The 20,542-nt window shown below is 40.4% G+C and overlaps 1 protein-coding gene across 3 annotated transcripts in view; it reads left to right on the top strand.

Annotated features, from left to right (window-relative positions):
* The first annotated feature begins 1,921 nt into the window (after positions 1-1,921).
* The window catches only part of LOC129658881 (sterile alpha motif domain-containing protein 9-like), a 39,417-nt gene continuing 20,796 nt past the window's right edge, over positions 1,922-20,542 (top strand). For 2 of the 3 annotated variants that reach the window (XM_055589720.1, XM_055589721.1), the window contains exon 1: positions 18,447-18,753. The gene's annotated coding sequence lies outside the window, so the exon portion shown is untranslated. Of the gene's footprint in view, positions 1,995-6,555; positions 6,689-18,446; positions 18,754-20,542 lie in introns of those variants that run through there. The other variant, XM_055589722.1, reaches the window with a different exon arrangement.

Below are 20,542 nucleotides of genomic sequence, written 5' to 3'. Positions count from 1 at the left end.
ATATCATTCTATACAATTTAAAGTAAACAGACTTTGAGAAAATACACTGGGAGATTTAAACAGATGATGGTAATATTGATGAAAACATTCAAATGTGTTACAAAAGATAGCAAGAGGCACCACTTCCACTATCGTCCCCCAAATTTGTGGATTTCATATAAGAATAAATATAGTTCATGGCATTCTTATAAGTCTATGAACCACGGTGTGTGTGTGTTAGTCGCTGTGTCCAACTCTTTGTGACCTTAGGGACTGTGGCCTGCCAGGCTCCTCTGTCCATGGGATTCTCCAGGCAATAATACTAGAGTGGGTTGCCATGACCTTCTCCAGAAGATCTTCCCGACCCAGGGACTGACCTGGTTCCCCCATACTGCAGGCAGATTCTTTACCATCTGAGCCAGCTGGGAAGCCCTTGAACCATGATACACCTGAACAATCTCAAAACTTCAAAGCAAAACAAAGCACTTCTACCAGCAGATGTAGCAGTTTCAGTTTCTTTAAAAAGCAACAGCAGAAGCTAATGCAACGTTGCAAAGCAATTTTCCTCCAATTTTAAAATGCAAACAAATTAACAAAAACTATACACACAACCCCCAAAGTTGTCATATTCCAGTGGTCCTGAATTTTTGTATTCATATCAGAATAATTCAAGAAATAAAATGTGATTCACCGTTCACTCCCTATTTGAAATTATATGTTTCCATACATGATTATCTGGTAAAATTTCTCAAATATTAAATTTATATTTTTAAAATATATGGATAGAAAAAAGTATAATGGAAAACAAAGATTACATTCGGATATGTTTGAATATGGTTCCTCCCCTTCTTTCTATATTCTGTATTTCTTAAGTTTGAAAACGAACTTCAATTATATTCATAATTTTAAAAACTAATGTTCTAGTTTTTAAAAAATAATGAAATTCATGATGATCCAATGTACATAAGTATTAGTTTGCTGGGACTGCCATAACAAATTTCTACAGATAAGATGAGTTAAAACTCAGAAATGTATTTGCTGACAGAGGCTTGAAGTCCAAGATCAGGGATTTGTCAGAGCTGGTTTCTTTTAAGGCCTCTATCTCTGACTTGTAGATGGCTGTCTTCTCCCTATGTCTTCACAGGGTCATGTCGTGTGTGCGTGTGTGTGCATGTAACACCAATCTCTTCTTATAAGGACACCAGTCATATCTGGGTTAGGATCCACCCTATGACCTCATTTGAGCTTAATTAACTCTTTAAAGACCTTCTCTGCAAGTACAGTCACATTCTGAGATAAGGAGGGTTAGGGCTTCAACCTATGAACCTGGGGAAACAATTCAGTCTGTAACAGACATTTGCATTACTCTGAGCTTTCAGTGTTTTCCCAGTATTTTTTTTTTTTTCTGTAGGTTTTTTTTTTTTTTTTTTTCCCACCTCGATTTCTTAACTCTGGGTGACTTGAAACTCTCTGGTGAACAGTTTCTCAGCAATGGTTCAACTTTGTTGATTTTCTGTAATGTTAATCTTTTAATGGGGTTGCTAGGAGTAGGGCACGACTGAGCGACTTCACTTTACTTTTCACTTCCATGCATTGGAGAAGGAAATGGCAACCCACTCCAGTGTTCTTGCCTGGAGAATCCCAGGGACGGGGGAGCCTGGTGGGCAGCCGTCCATGGGGTCGCACAGAGTCGGACACGACTGAAGTGACTTAGCAGCAGCAGCAGCAGCCGCAGCCACATATATTTATATACATTTAATATTTTACAAACCTAAAGAAATATGTTCGGAAGCAAAACTGAAACTGTTTGCATTTCTACTTCCTCACTCTGCTTCTGCACAGGGTCAGGGCTTCAGGAGACAAGTAAACTTCACAACTTAAAGCCTTATTTTTTAAAAAGGATTCTTACAACCACACATCTCCTACCCGTTAGAAGAAGAATAAGAAAGCAAAAATTTAAAATCAACCATGTAAAGTTTCTGATATAAGAGGAAGAAGTTTTCAGAAAAATCCTGGTAAGTTTCCCAATCATTACACTTTTATTTTTTTATGCTTATGAGGAAACTGCTATTTTTATAAACTCCAGCTGTAGTTTTTAATTAAAAAAACATGTGTTTGTACCTAAGCCATTACTTGTAAAACTATTGAAAGTAGAAATACGAGTGTTTTAATTCTATATTGGTATATTTAACTAAGACTATCTTTGTAAATGTTCTTCTAAAAAGAAATGGATCGTTAAGTGTACTTAAGGTGGTGAGCGGGTTTCTGGTCATGTAGGGCAGTGGGGAAAAATGATACAGAAACAATGAAAAGACCTTTGGAAAGTTTAACATAAAAGATTGTAAAGGAATCTGTGGTCATGTGCAATTCTGCCTTCCAGAACTTAAGATGTTATTAGAAGTCCAACAGAATATTTAATCAAAGATAACATCCCCCAGAGGCTATTTTTTAGGTTAAGTGCTTCCTTCACATCCATCTCATACAGCAATTTAGTTTAAAAATTAAAATGAAAACTTAAACTTATGCTTAGGAAAATAAAACTAAGCTTGGCTTGTGTGTGGTTTCAGTTTGTCAGACCATCAAAAGACAGTGTGAGGTAGCCTTCCTGGGCAGCAGCCAGGATTCTGAATGGTGTCTCCCCCAATCAGCTCTCAGTCATGTGAAGCAGAACAACTCCTCGGGGCATGATATCTGGGATGCTACTGAGGACCTTAGTCTTCCCTGGTGGCTCAGTGGTAAAGAATCTACCTGTGATGCAGGAGACTTGGGTTCAATCCCTGGGTCAGGAAGATCCCTGGAGAAGGGAATGGCACCCACTCCAGTATTCTTGCCTGGAGAATTCCATGTTCAGAGGAGCCTGGTGGGCTACAGTCGATGGGGTCCCAAAGATAGGACACGACTGAGCAACTAACAACAACAGAGAATCCCTTGAGATGAAGGTGGGTGAGCCCCAGTTCTCATCCTGAAGAGCTCTGCTGATTTGGTACTTCTTAATCCTCAAGAGAGAAGACTGGAGGAGTCACTCGAGAATGGCATCCTGTAGCTCCTTTGTCAATGATTAGTTACTACTACTAATAAGATTTGTGTTCATGATTATTTCAAAACAGGAAGATGACGCCCCTAGGAAACCAAGAGTGTGTCAAGGCATTCTCAAAATTTGTTCACACCAGTCATTTTGACCTTTATGTATTTCCAACTATATATATATACACATGCATACATAGGGTCTTAAAATTGATGAACTATAAGCTACTTTAAAAGTATTACTGAATATAATAGGTTAAAATCATTATTTTTCCCCCACTCCTGTCATGTGGGAGAGAGGAGCTGAGAAACTTTTTAAATTATAATCAGTCCACGGATATTTTTAAAGAGTTTAGCATATTTGATTGAGACCAGGTATTGTTGATGTTTACATTTAACAGAAGAAAAGACTCCATACTTGAGCATTAAATGTCAATGACCTTATGTGAGAAAAGTATTTCTGTTTCCCTGGTATCTATAGGCAGAATCTGAACAAACAGATGAAACAGAAAACTGTCGCCTGTTAAATGGCACAAAGTTCCCTTTGCAGCATCCCCGATGTTAGACACCGCACCCAGGGAGCCACTGGCGGCTTAGAAGCCAAAGAGAGAACTATCAAAATAAGGGACAGATTACACAAGAAAATCAAGGAAATTCTTTCTTTTTTTTAAATTTATTTTTAATCGGAGGATAATTGCTTTACAATGTTGTGTTGGTTTCCGCCATGTAACAACGTGAATCGGCCATAAGTGTACATATATCCCCTCCATCCTGAGCTCCCACCCACCCCACCCATCCAGCCCATCCAGGTTGCCACAGAGCACTGGGCTGAGCTCCAGAGGGAAATTCTTGATGTGCTGCTTCATTTCCAGAATGTTGGGCCTTATTGGAATATTGTAGTCACTGGTTAAATCAAAAGAGAAAATTTGGAGTCTGTCCTCTGAGTCCTTAGGATATGCAGAGAGAGGGGAGATGGTTTAAATTACTGAAAGCAGACCTGGGCTAAGAGAAGGTATTGCATCAGACCCTAACAGAGTACGTCTGTGGAAAGAGGCAGGTGCCTCCCCTGGAGGTCAGCTTCCCCGAGCAGAGGCAGCAGGGGAAAATAGCAGACGTGCTGAGGTGCTAACCCTGAGGGTCCAGGAGAAAAAGGGACCCATGTGGGGGGAAGCCTGGTTTGGGAAATGGCCTCATTTGGGGACTGGGAGTGACACAGCAGAAAAGTTTTATGGGGTATTATGGAACTGGGGTACCTAGAAGGACTGGGGGAGAAAACACACTAACTTTCTTTTCCTTTTGATAAAACTTTTTTTTCTTCTTTTGTGACCAGATGATTGAAGCTAGAGTTAGGTCTGGCCTAACAGGCAGCAGAGTAAAGAAAGTTCCCCAGATTTCAGTCTGGGATTCAAGCCAAGTAAAATAAGTGCCCTAGTATAATGAGCAAAAATTCCTTGACCCAGATATTGCTTACTCAATGATTTTCAAAAATTCATTATTTTTAACTACTCTAAGAAAATATGTTATTCGTTCAACAAATTTTTGTCAAGAAGCTACCACATGCCAGGCACTGGAAAATAGTGAACAAAACACACAAAAACTCTTGACACAGAATAATGGATAGAACAGAAAACAAAAAAGGTAAATAAGTAAAAATACATGGAATGGAATACTGGATTGTGGTAAGTCCTATCTAGCTTTTTTTAAAAGCCAGATGAAGGAAAGGAGACATCAGGAGATGGGATTGTATTCAGTAGGCTACCAGAGCAGTGTCTCTGTAAGAAGGTGATGTTTGATAAAGACCTGAAGGAAGTGAAGAAGTGAGCCCTACTGGTGTCCAGGATACCAGGGAGAGGAAACAAGTGAAGTGCTGGAAGCAGGAGCAGATGCCACCTGTGAGGAGCAACAGAGAGCTGTACCAGATTTAGAGACAGAAAAACAAAGCTAAGATGTTATATCAGAGGGGGGAGCCTGGTGGGAGGCTATCTATGGGGTCGCACAGAGTCAGACACAACTGAAGTGACTTAGCAGTAGCAGCAGCAGCAATAGGGTGCCTGGTCATCCGAGGCCTGGGCTTCCCATGCGGCACAGTGGTAAAGAATCTACCTGCCAATGCAGGAAACCCAAGAGACATGGGTTCAATCCCTGGGTCAAGAAGATCCCTTACTCCAATATTCTAGCCTGGGAAATCGCATGGACAGAGGAGGCTGGTGGTCTACAGTCCGTGAGGCCACAAAGACTCAGACACGACTGAGCAACTGACATGCACACATAAAGTTCATAATAAGGAGCTCGGTGTTCACTGCAAGTCAAATGGGAAGCCACTGGAGGAACTGAACAGAATATTAGTATGTTATGTACGTTTGGAAAGGGTCACTGTAGCCGAGATTTTGAGATGTCCCCAAAGGGATCAATTACAGCAAGAGTGAAACTCGTGAGAGAGCCACTGCTTAATTTAGGAGAGAGATGATGGGACCTGGACCAGGAATGGAGCGGGTAGCTGGTAATCAGATGCCTGTTTTGAAGATGCGACCTATAGCATTTGCTCCACACTGAATGTAGAATGTGGGAGAAGAGAAAGAGAAAGTATGCCTGCGACATATTTTGAATGTTTATTTAATTAAAAGTATTTACATATAGGAAGAGATGCCATGCAGAACTGCCATACAACCCAGCAATCCCAATGCTGGGCATACACACCAAGGAAACCAGAATTGAAAGAGACACGTGTACCCCAAAGTTCATCGCAGCACTGTTTACAATAGCCAGGACATGGAAGCAACCTAGATGTCCATCGGCAGACGAATGGATAAGAAAGTTGTAGTATATATACACAATGGAATATTACTCAGCTATTAAAAAGAATGCATTTGACTCAGTTCTAATGAGGTAGATGAAACTGGAGCCTATTATACAGAGTGAAGTAAGTCAGAAAGAAAAACACCAATACAGTATATTAACCCATATATATGGAATTTAGAAAGATGGTAACGATGACCCTATATGCGAGACAGCAAAAGAGACATAGATGTAAAGAACAGACTTTTGGACTCTGTGGGAGAAGGCGAGGGTGGGATGATTTGAGAGAATAGCATTGAAACATGTATATTATCATATGTGAAATAGATCATCAGTCCAAGTTTGATGCCTGAGACAGGGTGCTCTGGGCTGGTGCACTGGGATGACCCCAAGGGATGGGATGGGGAGGGAGGTGGGAGGGAGGTTCAGGATGGGGACACATGTATACCCATGGCTGATTCATGTCAATGTATGGCAAAAAACACCACAATATTGTAAAGTAATTAGCCTCCTTAAAATAAATAAATTAATTTTTTTTAAAAAAGAATGTGCTTTTAAATTTTCTACACTTGAAAAATTTTCTAGTAAAAAGTTAAGGGGAAAATCTGTCCCACAAACAGTTTCTAGTAACAGTCCAATCAATTGCATTTTAATTTTGCCATGATTTTTTAATGTAATAGATTCTCAACAAATATATCCCAGGTAAAGTTGGGCAATGACCAGGTCTTCTCTTCTCACACCTCTGCTTCCTCATAGATGCCTTCTGGGATGTAACTCCTGTAAATTCACAAGAAAATGCAGCTCATCTAATAGTGGGAGATCAAAGAACCTCTTGAAGACCTATTTCAAGTTGCTGATATGAAAAGGAGGAGTTTTCAGATAAGCCCTGGTAAGTAAGAATTAGAGATATCTGTTTCATCAACTTTCTTTAAAAGCTATCTTTAAAAACTAATTCTAAAAACGAAAGCATAACTTTGGAAATGAATATACTTTGAAGTGTACATAAGCCATTTCTAACAAAATGATTCGAAAACTATTGAGAAATCTCATTGTTTTCATATACACATCGCCAGATGCCACTGTTTTAAAAAAAAAAAAGAAACCTTCCAGCAAGCAAGGTGCAGAATGTTTCTGATGGTGGAAGGCTCTGGAGATGAGGCTGGAAGACCTAAGTAAAATTTAGATCAAAGATCAGGAGTTCAAGCATACCAAACTGTTTAGAAAATTGTGACTACATGCAGCTATGCAAAATTCTGTCCGACGTAACTCAGTATGGTATCAAAAGTTTTTGTTGTTACTGTTGTTGTTTAGTCGCTGAGTCGTGTCCAACTCTTTTGCGACCCCACGGACTGTAACTCCCCAGGCTCCTCTGTCCATGGGATTTACCAGGCCAAGAATGCTGGAGTGGGTTGCCATTTCCTTCTCCAGAGGATCTTCCCAACCCAGGGATCAACCTGAATCTCCTGGATTTTTTACCATTGAGCCAGGGAAGCCCTATCAAAAGTTTACATCTGGTTAAAGATGAAAACCTCCAAAGTTTAATCAACATTTCACTCAAGGCATTCCTTTACAATTAGCTTATATAAAGACTCTGAGAAGAATTACATAATTTTAATGTAGTTAAACACAGTCCTAGAAAATGAAACTAGCTAGCTTTGTAGCTTCAGTCCGAAAAAACATCAAAGCAAAGCATATGCCTGCTGGGCTCAGCCAAGCCTGGGAGCATCCTTTCCTGGAGCCATGAGTACCTTCAGGCTGCTGAGGCCCAGTCTCCTAAAGGCGGGGGTGGGCACGGTTCTCACCGCTGAAGCTGCTAGTTTAATCCTTCCTGCTCACCACTCCCCAAGAGAAAAAATAAAAGACTTTAGGCAATGGATTCTGACAGTAAGTACTCATAAAGAGAACTCTGGGTTCAAAACTTTCCCAGAACAGAATAAAGAAGGTAGACTGTAATTCTTCTCCGCAGCTCCAGGAGCAGCTCCCCCTTGACCCACTTTAGACATGGATGTTTCAAGTGCATTTCTTTTGAAGAAGCAAAGCAAAAGCAAACAACAAACAAGACAACACCGGTTCTGGTCCGATTGCCCTATATGCACAATGAACAGTGAAACAGATTAGCTGAGAGAAGACATAATTTAATTATGAAATAGTTTTCCTGATCACAACTCCCCCCACCCCCTTTACTTACACTGTGTGGTCTTGCCAAACATAAAGCTCTCTCATGTTTAAAAAATATGCCAACACTCCAGAACGTAAACCTGATCAGGTAATGTTCATGAAAAGACTTTGTAAGCCTCAGAACAGTGAACTAGATTAAAGTTCTGTATAAACATTAACAAACCATCGCTGAAAAAAAGGTTGAAGACAGTGATGGGCCAAGGAGTTATATCAAAGCACTGTAAGACCTTTTTGCTCAAATTATTGTCACCTTGAATTAAGTACAATATATCACTCCAGACCAAATATGGATCAGTGATATAAGTTGCTCATATAATTGACAGAGTGCAAAATTCATGTGAAAGCATTACCAAATATACAGTAGCTTCAAATCAGTATGTATCTTCTCAGCTCCCATCATAAGAGTGGGCAGTTGAGAAATTTGTTGATGTTGTAAAGGGTCTTCATTGTTGAATAATGGGGGAAGCTTTGAGATAACGCAAAGAATTTAAAAAAAAAACTGGCTTGGGAAGAACAGATGTCAGTCACTCTATTCCATCTCCCTGGATAGAATTCCTGGGAGAATTCAAACAATGAAGGAGAAAGCAAGAAAGAGCCTGTCTCCCTATTAGGTAACGAAAAAAAAAGATCACTCCCACCATCCCCACGTTACACACGCATATATACATGCCAGTGTGCGCATACACGGTTCTCCGGGCAAGTAATAGCCTGTAAGCAGGAAATCCTTCATGGGCTGTTTCTTGTAGCGTTCCGGGCCAGAGGCAAATCTTATATTCATTGGCTCAAACAGGAGAGAAAACCTAGAACTTTTCTTTACAGTCTTTGGGGGCGCCCAGAGGAGCTTACTGTGAGACACTGGCTAAGAGAAGATAGTGCCTCAGGCCTGGGCAGGGCAGGTCTGCGGAGAACGATAGGAGCATCTCCAGAGGAAGGTCTGTCTGGCTGGAACAGCCAGAGCAGTTAAAAGAGCAGAGGACAATGCAGAGACCCCCTGAGTCGAGCTCACCGAGGATCTAAAGTAGAAAACTCTGGAAACACGGTGAAGCAGGACAGCCAATGGAAAAGGCTTGTCCTTAGAAGACAGGCTTAGCATACAAGCCCAACAGTGCCAGTCTTCCACTGAGTGAGTGACCCAGGTGAGTTAGAACTCTGTCTTCTCATTTGTTAAGTGAGAATAAACTTTGTTTGCAAGCATCTGGTAAGGATTAAATTGAATAGTGTAAGTTATTGATACATATCTGGCACTTAGTAGGCTCTTATTAGAATGAGATCATTCACATACTATAAAATTCTTTTTAAGTTATACAAGTCAGTGGTTTTTGGTATATCCATAGAGTTGTGCACAATCAATTTTAGAACATTCTCATCACACCCTTAAAAATCCTGTACCCATCAGCAGTCAGTCACCATTTCCCCTATCCTCCAACCCTTGGCAACCACCAATCTACTCTCTGTCTCTATGGATTTGCCTATTTTGGACATTTCATATAACTGGAATCACACAACGTATGTTCATTTGTAAATGGCTCCTTTCGTTTTGCATAATGTTTTCGAGGTTCATCCATGTTACGTTATCATGATTTCATTTCTTTTTATTGTCAAATAAATTCCATTGTATGAATATACCACATTTTGTTTATTCAGTCATGAAGACAATTTATTTTTGTGAAGCACTAAATGGATATTGCTTTGTTGATCTAAGATGGGTGTGTTTTACCAAGTTTGCCAAGACCTTCTTGAATTTAAATTACTATCTTTATCACTCCATTTCAGTCTTTGTTTAAAGTCCTTTATTCACTAATAGTCTATTTCAATCTCCTTCTCCTAAACATATAACCTTAGTTTTCTCAAACTCTATTGTTTACCCCTTTTCCAATACTCACCTGCACATTTAGATATGTTACAGGTACATCAGTTTATATGATTTCAAGTAGAAACAATATTTTTCCAATAGTTGGAAAACTAATTATCACACTGGAAACAAGGAAATGAACAACTGGATAGATAGTTGTTTTTTTGTTTTTTTTTTAGTTCATTACTCATACCTAAGTTAAATATAAATTGAAAAAAAAATTATACCCCAGAATGTTTCTTCAAACCATTTGAACGTTTTTTTTTTAATTTGAGAAAATAAATATCATTCCTGAATACCAAATATGCATGAGTTATCTAAGAGCCAGAATATCTTTAAACATGGTTGGCTTCTACTAATCACTGTGAAACCACATCACAATACCTCTGAAGGATAGGTAAATACAGACTATTTGGATCAGCAAATTCTTTAGGGAACAATCATTCTATTTTCCAGCATTAACAATACTCTCAATATTTCCTCAAAACACTTGACTAAATAAACACAGACTGGCTTAGACAAAAACTTACAGTAAGCTTGATATCACTCTGAAGGAATAACTGGTATATTAGTGTGGAAATAACTATGATAAGAAATGCACACCCAATGTGGGATTTTAAATCAAGTGAATAGTATTTTAAGTTACCAAAAAGAGACATGGAACAAAGGGGAAGAAAAATTTTTTTTGGCTGCACCGTGCAGCTTTGGAGATCTTAGCTCCCTGACCAGGGATAGAACCCAGACCCCAAGCAGTGAAGGTGCAGAGTTCTAACCACCGGACCACCAGGGAGGTATTTTTTAAGAGACATCAGAGGTCTCTGCTTAAAGCTGAGTGAAGTGAAGTCGCTCAGTCGTGTCCGACTCTTTGCGACCCCATGGACTGTCGCCTACCAGGCTCCTCAGTCCATGGAATTTTCCAGGCAAGAGTACTGGAGTGGGTTGCCATTTCCTTCTCCAGGGGATCTTCCCAACCCAGGAATCGAACCTGAGTCTCCCGCATTGCAGGCAGACGCTTTACCATCTGAGCCACCAGGGAAGCCTCTTGAGTAAATAAAGTGTACCTGTGTGCTCTGAGTTTAACCAATCTTTTTTTTTAAAAAAAAAAAAAAAAAAACAATATGTGGAACAGTCTCTATTCCAACAACTGGGTATGTTGTCCAAACATACCTAGTCTCTGTGGGAAAATGGGGCATTTCCAGTGGACAGTTGGCAATGATTATCTATTGCTCATAGGATATAAGCCACTTCCTAAATGCGGTCGACTCTTCAAGGAGCCTCATGCGTCCAAAAGACTGAACACATGCATTGGATATAAATAGCCATGGGAAGATTAATTTTGTTCTTACAGTCTTAGAAAGATGGAAAGCGGCATTCAAATGAGTCATGGCACACAAGCACACAATTTATAAGTCCATCCACAAAGAAGAAATTAGTAAGAAATAGAGAGTTAATAGGAAATATCCACATGGTCTCCTATTATTTAAAAGATATTCATTGTGTGCAAAGGAGCAAGAGCTGCCTGGTAGGACATAATATCCATAATGTCATTTTATTTTGTTCTTTCAACTACTTGTATTAACTTTCCATCTGTCCACTCAATATATATAAAGCAGATTGACTCTACTGGCTCATCTTATAAGTTCTGAAATGATGCTTCTTGTAGCTATCATAAAAATATAAACATTGAGTGTCACATTTGACCCTTCCTAAGACAGTGAGACAGAGAAGACGATGGCACCCCACTCCAGTACTCTTGACTGGAAAACCCCATGGACAGAGGAGCCTGGTAGGCTGCAGTCCATGGGGTCGCAAAGAGTCAGACATGATTGAGTGACTTCACTTTCATGCATTTGAGAAGGAAATGGCAACCCACTCCAGTGTTCTTGCCTGGAAAATCCCAGGGATGGCGAGCCTGGTGGGCTGCCGTCTATGGGGTTGCACAGAGTCGGACACGACTGAAGCGACTTAGCAGCCGCAGCAGCAGCAGCAGCAAGACGGTGAGAACATATTAGGCAGTTATATATAGTTGGGTACATATAGTTTGGGTACCCCTTAAACTAAAACACTTTTTACTCACAGATGTGGTAGGGTAAAATTGTGATATTTGGCAGTCTCAGACTCTTGATACGGATATGCTGAGTATCATTATTTCTTTATTCCTAAACTTACCGGGTGAGATTACACCAGTTCCTGATTTCACTTTGACTGAGAGAGGGATCTGATGTGAAGACTCACCACGCCTTGAAGAGTATTGCTTCTGGTACGAGTTTGGATGAAGGCTTGACAGTTTCTTAAAAAGTTAAACACGCAGCTATTGATATTTGATCAAGCAATTCCTTGCCAGGGCTGTTTACCTAAGAGAAGTGAACATACATGTATGCATAAGATTTGTGCAGAAATAGTCATAGCAGCTTTCTGCGTGACTGCCAAAAATGGAAATAGCTCAAATGTCTATTAAAAGAAAATTGGATAAACAAAATGTGGCATGTTAATAAAACAGAGTACTATTCAACAATAAAAAGAAAGAAGCTATGGAGGCAGGCAACATTTAGACCAATCTCAATGACATTATACTGAATAAAGAAGCCAGTCACAGAGGAATATATTCTATATGATTCTAGTATTTCAATTCTCAGATAAGGTTAAGCTAATCTGTGTGTGTGTGTGTATGTGTGTGTGTGTGTGTGTGTGTGTGTGTGTGTGAGTGTGCCAAGTCACTTCAGTAGTGTCTGACTCTTTGTGACCTGTGGACTATAGCCTTCCAGGCTCCTCTGTCCATTGGATTCTCAGAGTGGGTTGCCATGCCCTCCTCCAGGGGATCTTCCTAACCCAGGGATCAAACCCATGTGTCTTATATCTTCTGCATTGGCAAGAGGGTTCTTTACCACTAGCGCCACCTAAGAATGGTTTCCTCTGAAGGGGGTTAGTAGTGACTGAGAAGGGACGGGGGTGACAGAAATGTTCTGTGTCTAGATTGGGGTGGTTTGTTAAAATTTTACATTTAATATATGTGCACTCCAGTTTTATCTCAGGGCAAATGGCAGCCCACTCCAGTATTCTTGCCTGGAGAATCCCATGGATGGAGGAGCCTGGTGGGCTACAGTCCACGGGGTCGCAAAGAGTCGGACACGACTGAGCGACTTCACTCACTAAGTATAGCTGAAATAAGAGTAACTGAATGTAAAAAAGAGAGGGAGAACAGCAGAAAGTCAATCGCTCTGAAGCTGAGTGATGGATACAGTGTTCATTATGCTGTCCTGTTGACTTGGTATTTAAAATTTTCCAAAGAAATTGTGCTGTGAAACTCTAGTTCATGATGTGAGGAAACAGAAGCTATAGTTTGATGAGTGGGAGAACAAAATATTATGACACATGCTTCTGTTGGCAAATATTTTGCTGAGAGATTATAAAAGAGTGAGATTGTATACCAAAAATGTTAATAACTGTGAACAAGGGATAGAAGTCAGGTAGATCTTGTTTTTCTTTTTTTTTTCCTAGATGTTTCTGATTTTTTAATTAGACACATATTAGTCTTTTAATTAGAAAAATATACTATAAATATTACTGTCTTAAAAATACTAGGACTTCCCTGGTGGTCCAGTGGTTAAGAATCTACCTGCCAATGCAGGGAACATGGGTTTGATCCCTGGTCCAGGGACACTCCACATGCCATGGGGTAACTAAGCCCGTGCGCCGCCAACTACTGAGCCCACACTCTAGAGCCAGTGAGACACAGCTGCTAAGCCCTCGTGCCCTAGAGACCATGCTCCGCAACAAGGGAAGCCACACAGTGAGAAACCTGCACACCACGACTAAGAAAGCCCACGTGCCACAGCAAAGACTCAGCACGGCCAAGAACAAATGAATACATGTTTTTAAAAGTTTTTCAGTTCAGTTCAGTCACTCAGTCATGTCCGACTCTTTGCGACCCCATGAATCACAGCATGCCAGGTCTCCCTGTCCATCATCAACTCCCGGAGTTCACTCAAACTCACGTCCATCGAGTCCGTGATGCCATCCAGCCATCTCATCCTCTGTTGTCCTTCTCCTGCCTCCAATCCCTTCCAGCATCAGAGTCTTTTCCAATGAGTCAACTCTTCGCATGAAGTGGACAAAGTATTGGAGTTTCAGCTTTAGCATCAGTCCTTCCAATGAACACCCAGGACTGATCTCCTTTAGAATGGACTGGTTGGATCTCCTGGCAGTCCAAGGGACTCTCAAGAGTCTTCTCCAACACTACAGTTCAAAAGCATCAATTCTTCAGCACTCAGCTTTCTTTACAATCCAACTCTCACATCCATACATGACCAATGGAAAAACCATAGCTTTGACTAGATGGACCTTTGTTGGCAAAGTAATGTCTCTGCTTTTTCATATGCTATCTAGGTTGGTCATAACTTTCCTTCCAAGGAGTAAGCGTCTTTTAATTTCATGGCTGCAGTCACCATCTGCAGTGATTTTGAAGCCCAGAAAAATGAAGTCTGACACTGTTTCCACTGTTTCCCATCTATTTCCCATGAAGTGATGGGACCAGATGCCATGATCTTAGTTTTCTGAGTGTTGAGCTTTAAGCCAACTTTTTCACTCTCCTCTTTCACTTTCATCAAGAGGCTTTTTAGTTCCTCTTCACTTTCTGCCATAAGGGTGGTGTCATCTGCATATCTGAGGTTATTGATATTTCTCCCGGCAATCTTGATTCCAGCTTGTGCTTCTTCCAGCCCAGCATTTCTCATGATGTACTCTGCATAGAAGTTAAATAAGCAGGGTGACAATATACAGCCTTGACATACTCCTTTTCCTATTTGGAACCAGTCTTGTTCCATGTCCAGTTCTAACTGTTGTTTCCTGACCTGCATATAGGTTTCTCAAGAGGCAGTCAGGTGGTCTGGTATTCCCATCTCTTTCAGAATTTTCCACAGTTTATTGTGATCCACACAATCAAAGGCTTTGGCATAGTCAATAAAGTAGAAATAGATGTTTTTCTGGAACTCTCTTGCTTAGTCCATGGAATTCTCCAGCCCAGAATACTAGAGTGGGTAACTGTTCCCCTCTCCAGGGGATCTTCCCAACCCAAGGATTGAACCCAGGTCTCCTGCACTGCAGGCTGATTCTTTACCAACTGAGCCACAAGGGAAGCCCTAAAAGTTTTTAAACAATAACAAAAAACACTCCCTGCCCCCAAATGACTCTCAGTCCTAATTACTCTGAATCAGTAACAACAAGGGTAATGTATTCCGGACGCTTGCAAAAATCCTGTCTCATGAGCTAAGAGGCTTCTTGGTATTGTAATACTTCCTTCATCTAAGAGAAAGAGGAACATGATCAAATGTAAAACTTTTGGAGGTTTTGTTCCTAAGAGAAATTTTATATAAAAACAAGAGCATGGAATTAAAGCATGAGCTATTCTATAGAGCATTTCTAGATCATGACCAATTTTTCTGTGCTTGCTCAATTATAATAATTTTATTAGTGCATAAGGACCCCAAATGAGTTAAAAGAGAAACCCTGATCAGATAGTATCCAGGGAGCTTAACTTTGAACACTCTTAAAGGGATCCTCAGTCTTTGAATTATTGAAATAATTTTTTAAAGATAACAAAATCTCACTCCAACAGAGTTTAAAAGAAGGCCTGGAAGGGAGAAGGAACTTCCCCCAATCTATAGCAAAGAATTCCTCTCAAATATAGATCATGACCACCAGTGAGACAGGTCACATCCCAGAATTATTCAGAGGCTGACTCCCAGCAGGAAAGCACTGATGGTTGAAGAACCAGACTGAGATCTTAGAGCTCAGAAGAAGAGAAGGAGCTGGACAACATCAGAATTCACTGGCAGAGTCTACCCCCTCAGGTGGACAGACATAACTGGTTCCGTTTTCTACAGGACTGTTTGAGGAAACAGTTGGCCCAAGAAATTCATATGCAATAGCAGGACTGAACCAGCAGGGTGGGTGAAGTAAGGAGGAATCCAGGCAAACAGTACATGCAGATCTAGGTCATGCATTCTCAACTTACCTCCAAGGAGTAAAAACTGCTTCTTGGAAGCAAAAAAAAAAAAAAAGAAAAAGAAAAAAAATCAGGCCTTTCTTTAAAATAGACCTCATGTTTAGAGCAGTTTTTGGTTCATAGCAAAATTGAGAAGATACAGAGATTTCCCAACTACCCTCTGCCCTCACATATATATTAATACAACCTCCCCCACTATCAACATCCCTCACCAGGGTAGCACATTTGTTACAATTGATGAACTTACATTAACACATCATCACCCACACTCCGTAGTTCAGCTTATGGTTCAGTCTTGGTGTTGTATCTTCTATGGGTTTTGGCAAATATGTATGTAATGGCATATATCAACCATTATTGTGTCATATAGAATAATTTAGTTGTCATAAAACATCCCCTATGCTCCACCAATTTATTCCTCACTCCTCCCAAACTCCTGGCAAACACTGATCTTTTTGCTGTCTCCAAAGTTTTGCCTTTTCCAGAATACAATATAATTGGAATCATATAGTATGTAGCCTGTTCAGATTAACTACTTTCACTAAGTAATATGCATTTAAGTTTCCTTCATATCTTTTTATTGCTTGACAGCTCACTTCTTTTCAGCACTGAATGAAGATTCCATTGTCTGGTTGTACCAGTTTATTTATCCATTCACCGTACTAAAGGATATCTTGGTTGCTTCCAAGCTTTGGCATTTATAAACAAAGCTGCTATAAGCTTTTGTGTACAGGTGTTTGTGTAGACACAAGTTTTCAACTCCTCTGGGTAAATACCAAGGAATGTGATTGCTGGATCATATGGTAAGGGAAGGTTTAGTTTTGTAAGAGACCACCAAACTGTCTTCCAAAGTGGCTGCACCATTTTGCATTCCCACTAGCAATAAACGAGAGTTCCTGTTGCTCTAACATCCTCACTAACGTTTGGTGGTGTTAGCGGATTTCGGCCACTCTAATAGGTGTGTATTTCATTGTTTGAATTTGCAGTTCCCTGATGACCTTTGATGCCCTTGTTTATGTATAGGGCACAGATATACATACACTCATGCAGTATATCTGTAGTATTACAATTTCAAGGGCGAGGACAGCTAGATTGAAATCCTCCTCCTTAAGGGGGAAACAGCCTAATAAAGAATCGGAGAAGCACTGTCTGGGTAGTTAGAGAGGCAGCATGAAGAGAGAGACACAGGATAGATGAGAAGGATTGCTGAAGAACTGGAACCTGGCCTCACAGGGAATCTGAGCAATGAGACAAGCCAGGGGAATAAAACTGAGTATGGAGAGCAGAGCATCAGTTAATTTTTGCAAACTGTTTGTGTTAGGCAAGGTTCTCCAGAGAAGCAAAACCAGTAGCACATATTGGAAAGAAAGGAGGAGGAAGGCAAGAGGGGAGAGAGAGAGATTATTTAACAGTTTGTGCCTCAGTTTCTTCGGCTGTAAAATGGAAATAATAATAGCATCTACCTCAGAGGATTGTGGTGAAGAGGAAATAAGTGGTAGAAAGCACAACAGTGTCCAGTACACAGATTATGCCCAATAAATGCTTAAAAAACATATGAAGCCAGTCTGTGGAAGCCAAGAGCTAATTGAGTTCACATAATACATGTTAACACTTGCTATTATTTTTTTTTTTTTTTTTTTTTGCTTTTTAGAATTTTTATTTGTCTTTGGTTACACTGGGTCTTCATTGCTGTGCGCCTGTTCTCTAGTCACCATGAGCCAGGGCTACTCTCTCTAGTTGAGGCGCTCTGGCTTCCCATTGTGGTGGCCTCTCTTGTTGCGGAGCACAGGCTCTGGGGCACGCGGGCTTCAGCGGTTGCAGAACATGGGCTCAGTAGTCGCAGCTCATGGACTCTGCAGCATGGGCTCAGTAGTTTTAGCTCACGGGCTTAGTTGCTCTGCAGCGTGGGGAATCTTCCCAGACCAGGGGTCAAAACTGTGTCTCCTGCATTGACAGGTGGATTCTTTACCACTGAGCCTCCAAGGAAGCCGTGCCACTTGCTTTTAATTTTTAAAGGCTAACTATCTTTGCCACTCTCAGGCAGTTCTGTGCCTGTCACTGAGTCAGACGTTAGAAAAGATGAATCCAAGCAGGGTGGCCACTGGGGGCCCTACCCTACCCTGGTCCACCCTGCAGAACTAACCTGGAGGGCTTTGGGATTCATGTGAACATGAACGTGCTAAGTCACTTATTCACGTCCAGCTCTTTGCGACCCCATGGACTTTATCTGACCAGGCTCCTCTGTCCATGAGCTTCTCCAGGCAAGAATACTGGAGTGGGTTGCCATTTCCTCCTCCAAGGGGTCTTCTCCGCTCAGGGATCGAACCCATATCTCTTGTCTCCTGCTTTGTAGGTGGGTTCTTTACCACTAGTACCACCTGGGAAGTCCCTAGGGAGCTCCCAAAAGGCCCTGAAAGCCACTCCTTTCTTTGGGAAAACAGAGACAGATGGATAGAGCACCCAAGAAAACCAGTGAAATGCCAGCTTAAAGTCCTACTCAAGTTCTGGGCTCTTGGCAGCCCTCAAAAGTCTCAAGCAAAGAACAGATTTTAACCTTTGAATTCTAATCACACACACCAGAAAGGTGGATGAGTAATGGTTTACTGAAGGATTCCTTTCAGAGAGAGAAAAAAGTCACAGTAACTGCAGATCTCAAGAAATGAAACTGAAATCAAATCTGCAGACTTCCTTCTCCCCACCTTCCAGTTTCGGCACACCCATACTGAGAAATACTGCCATTTCTGAGCCAATTAGAGCTCAGACTGAAGGGAAAGCAGAGGAGAAAAGTGCATAAAAACCAAAAAAGTATTTCTCTGTAACCTAGCAGTAAGAAGAAAACACAGACATTTGAATGCCTCCTACACTGAAATACATGTTTTTCCTGTCATTTATGTAGAAGAACTTTGCAAGAAAAATCTGGGTGAGTACAATATCTATTGGGCTTATTAACAGTATTATTACTATCTATAGCATCATTTTATTGAGTAGGAAGGAATCTATCTCTCAATTAGAAAATTGAAATATATTCCAAAAAATAATATTTTAAGCCTAAATTTTTTTTAGCCTAGACTGTTCTCTGTTGTGACACTGTGTGCTTTATATTAATTGAAAAGGAGTCACAACACTCCATAAAAGATGCAGTTGAAAACTAAAGGCACTTTTCCTTTAGAGGTATTTTTATTGATTAACTCCCCCATGGCATTAGCAGCATCTTCAAAAAGAACATATAATGAAATTTTTAAAATGTACTTTCTACAAATCTACTCTAAGGAGTTGCCAGAAAATAAAACTCCCTGATAAATCCTCAGATATTAGTGTCAGATGATATGTATTATAAACAGACAGAGACAGAAATAGTGATAGAGTTGTAGACAGACTACAGGAAGACAGACTACTTGAAATTATAACAGCCTTCCTCTTTCCTGGTAAAAATCTTGGGTTTATGTCTGATTTTCTCCAAAATAAGGAACAAGGTAGTACCAGAGGGTGAGGGAAATACAGTTCTGATTAAAACCCTACTCTTCAGTTTCCTTTTCCTTTAGAAGAACGAACCAGCCCTAAAGTTAACCCTACAGCTGATAAATATATATGTGTTTGATCAATCAACTAACAATCAATTAACAAGTTCCTTTTTTAAATACTAGTTGCTAAAAAGCTCAGAACCAAATTTTGGGGACAGTTTTAGTAAAGTATATAGAATTGAAAAATTATTTTTGCAAGTTTCATCTGCATATGCAATGGGAAAATCATGTATTTCGGTGTAGGAAACATTCAAATCTCTGTGTTTTCTTCTTCCTACTTACTATATTAGAGAAAAATACTTCAGGGTCTTTTATGGTTCCATACAAATTTTAGAACTATTTGTTCTAGCTCTGTGAAAAATGCCTTTGCTATTTTGATAGGGATTGCATTGAATCTGTCGATTGCCTTGGGTCGTATGGCCATTATAACAACATTAATTCTTCCAGCACATGGACACGCTCTCTCTCTCCATCCGTTTTGTTGGATCAGTGGCACGTGGTTCCCAGTGTACAGGTCTTTTACCTCCTTAGATTTATTCCTACCCATTTATTATTTTTGATGCAAGTATAAATGGGATTGTTTTCTTTATTTCTCTTCTGATAGTTTGTTGTTAATATATAGAAACACAACAGATTTCTGTATATTAATTTTATATCCTGCAATTTTACTGAATTCATTTATTAGTTCTAATAGTTTTTTTGGTGGCATTTTAGGTTCTTCTATACATAGTATTGGAGAAGGCAATGGCACCCCACTCCAGTACTCTTGCCTGGAAAATCCCATGGACGGAGGAGCCTGGTAGGCTGCAGTCCATGGGGTCGCTAAGAGTCGGACACGACTGAGCAACTTCACTTTCACTTCTCACTTTCCCGCCTTGGAGGAGTAAATGGCAACCCACTCCAGTGTTCTTGCCTGGAGAATCCCAGGGACGGGGGAGCCTGGTGGGCTGCCATCTATGGGGTCGCACCGAGTTGGACACGACTGAAACGACTTAGCAGCAGCAGCAGCAGCATACATAGTATTATGTTATCTTCTATACATAGTGTTATGTGGGTAGAATTCAAAGGACAGTTTTACTTCTTCATATCCAGTTTCGATGACTTTTATTTCTTTTTCTTGTTTAATTGCCGTCACTAGTATTTCCAATGCTATGTTAAATAAAAGTAGCAAGAGTAGGCATCCTTGTC

The sequence above is a fragment of the Bubalus kerabau genome, chromosome 8, assembly GCF_029407905.1.
Source record: "Bubalus kerabau isolate K-KA32 ecotype Philippines breed swamp buffalo chromosome 8, PCC_UOA_SB_1v2, whole genome shotgun sequence".
In the NCBI taxonomy this organism is placed as follows: Eukaryota; Metazoa; Chordata; class Mammalia; order Artiodactyla; family Bovidae; genus Bubalus; species Bubalus kerabau.
This window is presented reverse-complemented; position numbering and strand designations above follow the sequence as displayed.